This window comes from Choloepus didactylus, chromosome 12, assembly GCF_015220235.1.
Source record: "Choloepus didactylus isolate mChoDid1 chromosome 12, mChoDid1.pri, whole genome shotgun sequence".
NCBI lineage: Eukaryota > Metazoa > Chordata > Mammalia > Pilosa > Megalonychidae > Choloepus > Choloepus didactylus.
Genome location: NC_051318.1, coordinates 48,226,320 through 48,233,036, shown reverse-complemented (window position 1 = coordinate 48,233,036; position 6,717 = coordinate 48,226,320). Strand labels below are relative to the sequence as shown.

The window sequence follows — 6,717 nt, the reverse complement described above, 5'->3', positions numbered from 1 at the left end:
CTCTTATTCTCTTTCTCTCACGCACGCACAGACACATGCACATAAAAACCTTACACCCAGAATTTGTCCTGGATGGCAAGATTCTAAGGGCCTTCCCTTATGTCTAAATATCTTGTCTAGTTTACAATCCCTTTTCTCCCACCCTCTTTACTGAAGTTTTGATCCATCAATCTGGTCTCTAAAATATACACAAAAATGTGATCAGCCAGCATTCTTCTCACAATTTTCCTTCTTTATATATAGATCAAGGGTATACAAACTAAAATCTAATATTTGGCTATCATATTTCTTGACTTTCACTTACCTCTAGGTGATGCCTAAAAATGTCTTAGAGTTGAAATGAGGGAAGTCTAAGTAGGTTTATTTAAAATTTTGAAAAAGCTATACTACAATTAATACTTCTCACACCATATGTCACATTCCCAATCATTTTGAGAAAGTTATGGTCTAACTCATATTAAAATCTGTTGTCAAATGCCACCTATCAATTTGCATATAGAGAGAGCAGTAGAGGCTAAAAGGAGTAAAGAATTTGAGATCTTATAGTATTTTAAAGCTGTGACAAGACCCAAACAAAAAATACATAAAAGAATATAATCAGTGTAGAGCAGCTAGTTATATCTAACTGGGTAGAGTATTGCCACCAAAGTCAAATGACTGAAAAAGGGAATGTCCATCTGTGGCACATGTAGAAGCATCTCAGAAGCACACAGCTCTTATGCCCAGAGCAATATCAACAAGCTTAAATGGTTGAAAAGAGTCACACAATAAACTACTGTTATGAGATAATTCTGTCTAAAAAAGTGCCTGATATAGGATTTTTCAGTGATAATTTTCAATTATAAAGGGAGTTATACAAATGGGCCAAAAATAGCCCCTGTGTATTGTGGTTGTGTGTTGTTTAGTTCTTTACAGCAGGCTGGGACCACTACCTCCACATACTTTCAGCACCAAATTCAAATCGGTACTCGTACAATTGCTTTAAATATAGCCAAAATAAGCGTATTTTTAACTATTCAGAATCTAGCTGCTTCACATATCCCAATTAGATATCCAGAATGATTTTCTTACTATAAGTACTACTCACAAGCACATATTCTACTGCGTATGTCAGAAAACCCCATTACAACTGGCTAAAAAATAAAGGGAATTTATTTGCTCATTTAATTGAAAAGTTCAGAAATAGGGAAGGATACAAACAAAGGGTTTTCCAGCCATTCAGTGTCACCAGTTTCCCCTTTCCTTTACATCTCTCCTCTTTGCCTTTGAAGGGAATTAGAGGTGTACGCTCCTTCATCATCATCCATAAGGTGGGGAAAGAGATTTTCTCTCATTAAACATTTAACACAGAGATGGATTCTCTCTTCATACACTGTTTTAGTTTGACAGGGATGCAATAGTAAAATACCATAGACAGGTTGGCTTCAACAACAGTTGGAGGGTAGTCTCACAGTTTGGAGGGTAGAAGTCCATAATCAAAGTATCAGCAAGCTGTGTCTTCTCTGAAGTCTAAAGAGTGTTGCTGGCTTGCTGGCAAGTAATCTCTGCTTAGGTCATAAGGCAGCTTTCTCTTTCTGTCTCCTCCTGGGGCTTCTCCTTCTGTGTCTAAATTTCCTTCAATTATAAGGACCCCCATCACATCGGATTAACGCCCCTCTGATTTAATTTGGCCTCAAAGGTCTTATTTACAAATGAGTTCATACCCACAGGACCAAGGATTAGGAACTGAACATGTCTTTGGGTGGGGGTGGGGGGGTGATTCAATCTTCCCTCACACACATATCCTAAGTCATTCCCTGTGAACAGGAGAATTCTGTGGACTGAGGATCTGAGTTAGATATGCAGTCAAGAGCTGAACCAATCACTATGGAAAGTGGGATGAGATAACATAATTATTATAGGCCGGTCAGGATCCAGTCTAAAGCTGTGGACTGTGTCAATCCTACTTAAGGCTGCAGCACAAGCGTCAGTACTGGAATGGACTTTCTGAAAGCAAAAATCTCTATTGAAGATGCACAAATAAAAGATCCTAGATAGTCCTTCTAATGTAAATATACATATGATTTGGGGGATATTATTATAATTCTGACTGATGGCAAGTCTGTTTCCAGATATGTTAATATTAGCAGTTTTTGAGAATTATCCTCACAATAAAAGTGCTTAGTCTTGGTCCTTTCTGATTTTATTCTTTCCCTTCTTTGTAAATATGCATAGGCAGCATTTGGTCATTTGGTAGAAGTAATAAGACTGCTGAATAGCTATAGAACCTTTACTAAGCAGGCCTCTGAGTTCCAAATATCGATCTAGCAATGTACTGGCTCAAATCCATTTTAATTTGCTTTTCTATTTTTATCTTCCTATGGGGGGCTACATTTCTGCCTAGTATGCTAGAAAATAAACTCATTGCTAATTATTGTGCTTGTATTTCCCCATATAACTAGCAAGGGCGGCACTGACATTGAATTTTATTATATAAAATGTGTCCATATATAAAATTAATATGGATATATGTATATATATATACACTTTTTAATACATGAGCCACACACTACTCATTTACCTCAGGGGAGATTAAAAAATAACTGCACTCTACAGTATTTCACAGCAATTCAAGATGATCTTGGATAGCTATTTTATATCACTGTACATACAGTGTTTCATAGGCACACTGCTGATACTGAGTTTGGAAGTGTGAAAATATGACATGTAAATTGGGCATATGTATCTCTGCCTTTTAAAGGAAAATATTAGAAGTAGAAAAGTCAACAACATTTTTTTATTTCAAAGTTATTGGAAGGTTTAAATAAATTCCACTATTCATCAATATATTAATCACTGTTGCAACACTAAATTTTAATAGAAATTGATGTTTTCAGGTTACTTGGAGGAGTGGGGGGTGGTGGAAATCTCCCACTGAATTGGACTCATACCAGGCTCAGTGCTAATTTAGCCGTGTCCATGAAACCTGTTAGAAACAGCAGTCAATGGATGGTACAAATTTCCCAAGACAAAATTTAAAAATTTTACAGATTGTCACCAATATCAAGAGACAAAAACAAGATAAGGTTAATTTAAATTTCTTCCAGAAAAATAATAGTGCTTACTTTGACAAAAAAAATAATGTCAGATTGGCCTCTTTGTTAATATGCTTTATATATTCTTTTCAGTAATATTGCAGAATTAATAAAACGTTGAATTTCAGGAAAATGTTACCTTTGAACACAGATTACTTAAAGGTTGAATTAATAAAAAATACTATAGAATTTATTTAGTCAAATTAATTAAATGGATTATTTGACTAATGTCAAATAGGAAAGCTATCTTGTTCAATAGATTAATTGCAAAATAATTTAAGTAAGTCCAGTGAAGGTAGATAATTTTGATGAATTAACAAACTTTTACAGGAACAACAGTCATGTGCTGCATATTCAGCATCACCTGAAAAGCTTGTTTTAATATTTTTTCCAGTTGTCTAGCTGTCTGATGGAGGAAGGTAAACTGACTTAGGTTACTCCATCATGACCTTGTTTCATGAATAAGGTTTACTTACAAAAGTCTTCATCACACACTATAAAAATATAGTATTAAAATAAAAATCACAGAACTCCTAGATTAGTTTATCTCCATTTCTATGATGTAGGTAACAAAGTATAATAAAATAAATTTTCACCAGCCAATTCAAAGTCGAACACAATGTGAACCACTTTCTTCAACACTATTACCTTTTAAGAGAGCTATTTCATTAGGGATGTAGGGCCTGAAGCCAACTTCTGAGAGTGTGAGAAGTGAGTAAGTGAACTCTGAAACATTTCTTTAAAGCTTTGGATGTGCTTACAGTTGTGTGTGTGTGTATAAAATTTATATATTATATATGATTTATATTTATATATTTGTATGCATCATTTAAGTGTCATCTTAGCATTATTTTATTTGAATAACATACTTAGCTAGTCCCACATGAACACACAGGTTGTTGTCATATTCACAAATAATGGTCCTATATACATCCTATAATATATACATATGCATATCTATACAAGTTTATTTGTAGAATAAATTCCTGAAAGTTGAATTACTCATTGAATTGGGCACATGTATGTTACCACATTTGTCAAATCTACCAATAAGTTATTCCAGTTTCTAACCCCATCAACTATTAAATAGAAACACCAACTTTTACTGTAAATGATTTGAAAACTGTGAAATTAAGTTCTGAAGTTTGTAGACTAAAATTAAATATAAAGCATTTAGCAAATATTTCATTTTATGTATTTGCTTAACACTGAAAAGTCTAAAAAAAATTGACATTATAAAGTCCATTTTATTCCAACTAGCATTATTGCAAAACTATGCAACCATTTTTAAAGTGTTATAATACTATTGCAATAAGACATCAATATGAACATGTTACTTTGTATAATTTGCATTTAATTGCATGTCTGATTTTGCATTTATTAAAAAAATAGACCACAGACCCATACTTCAATAGCAGATTTCTTCATATAGGCTCCTCAAATAAAACATATTGATACGTTAAATATATTTTGTGTTCATCAGAAATGGTGGATATAAGGTAGGTGCTGAATTTAAAACTGTCAAAATCTCAGCAACATAGTTTACTAATTACATGATCCTGGATAAGTTACCTAGCCTCTCTTTCCTCAGGTTTCCTATCTGTAAAATAGAGATAACATATACATACCCCAAAGTGTTGTTAAAAAGGTTAAATGAGTTATCATTTATAAGGCACTTAAAATAATGCCTGGCACATAATAACTTCAATATAACTGTAACCCCAAGTATTTGACATAAATATATGCTGATCTTTATTTCCTCCAATCTCTACCAAAGTTAATCTGAAGTAATAAAAATTTACAATTTTTATTTCTGCACAAATTGCATACATTCTCCAATTTCAGCAATGTTTTCTCATTCATTAACTTGTTTTATTTTCTTGCAACTATAACATCAATAAATTCTATTTGCATTATCTCTGTACCAGACATTAGTTTTTTCTATGGTACTTGTGAGATCTTACACCTGAAGGCTATTATTCCCTCTGTACTTCTTCTTCTACCTGGTATCTTGATGATCAAAAAAAAAATGGTTGTCCCAAGTTTCCAAACGTGTAATTAGTCTGAATAAAATACATTCTTCACTGATTCAATAGATAAATATTAAGGATGCTACATACTTTAGGTACTATCCTAGAATCAAGAAGGAGATAGAGCTAAAAGAAACATTCTTACTGTCATAAAAAGTATTTTATACTATGCACCAAATCTATTTTTAAATTCTGGTCCTATGTCCACAATCTGTATTCCAATGTAGGTAACAACATTATGAAAGCTTCCATCTTTTGTTATTCAGATAAACTATATGCCATTGACAGGTTTAGTTTTCTAAAAACAAAAACAAGAAAACAATTTCCGTTTTAAACTAATATTTTCAATTACTCTGTCTCTCTCATGCACATACACACACACCCATGGGAGTTAGAGAAAGATAAAGATGATTCACTTTATTCTACCCTTTATTATTTTGTCTGGTTCTGCATTCTCGATTAGAATTTATGTTTCCAAGAACAAAAGTAACATTCCTGAATCTGGCAAAACACCAAGAAATGAACACTTTTTACCCAGTGGTTTTTCAAATATATGTGTTCAATTAAAGTCTGTAGGGGGGCTCTGGTAGGTGACTGCTAAGTTTAATTGCTATCACTTCAGTCAGGGCTTGCTTTGGATTCCTGAGGTTCCTTGTTACCTCAAAGGAAAATGGGGCACCATGCTAAACACAGCATTATTTCTACACTGACTTTCTGAAATTTTACTATTGTAGGATCAAGATCAGTGTGTCTATCTTTGCCTTTCATTAGAGTAATTTCAACTACCAAAGGGCTTCTTGGTCTATTACTCAAATTAAGCTTAGACACATTCACCTCACCATTCACTGTATTTGTCCAATTACTGAATCCTAGATTAACGGCAAACCTAGCCCCTATTGTTCATGGTTAGGCAAAACAATCACACTTGCATGTCTAAAAGCAGGAAATGGTTATGTGGATTGTACATGTATTTCTAGTCTATATTATATTAAGCTTAGTTTTCCTTAAGAAAGGTTTATTGGAACTTATTCCCACCTGTCTGCTAATATATAATGTAAAGATGCCTGTACCCGATAGCGAGGTAAGAGCATACAAAACATTAGGTGAATTAACTTTTATTTATAGGGATTTCTGTAAATAGACAACTGTATACTTAAAATGCATACTTAAAATGACTTGCGTATTTTCTTTTTCACCTAAATAATGCACACTCTTAAATAATGTTCAATTCTAGAAACAGTGACACAACTTGGAAAATGTAGGGAAAAAAAAATGTATGACTGTGAATATTCTTGCTGTCCCAATTTTGTGATAATCAGGGCAGGCCAAACATCCACATATTAAGGTCATTCAAGTGTCCCCAGACCTTGTACTTTCCTTAGGTCTGGTTTTTAAGATGCTAGTGATATAGCAGGTCTGATTTATTATATGTCCATCTTGCGTGAGAAATGCTTATGACTGTAGGTATCTTTGGTCAACCTAAAGAGATGACATTACAGCTAGTACCATGACTTTTTGAAAATAAACCATCCTAATTTTGAAGAGTTATGCCTAAGGAAGGCATAACCAAAGATGGGAAGTTTTATGATTACCAGTTGCCAGTAAATGCATTG

At 33.5% G+C, this 6,717-nt stretch overlaps 1 non-coding gene across 1 annotated transcript; it reads left to right on the top strand.

Moving 5' to 3' along the window:
* The first annotated feature begins 6,384 nt into the window (after window positions 1–6,384).
* On the top strand, window positions 6,385–6,515 carry LOC119507537. The gene has a single exon (XR_005211290.1). It is a non-coding gene; the product is annotated as a small nucleolar RNA SNORA72 (small nucleolar RNA).
* The last annotated feature ends 202 nt before the right edge of the window (window positions 6,516–6,717 follow it).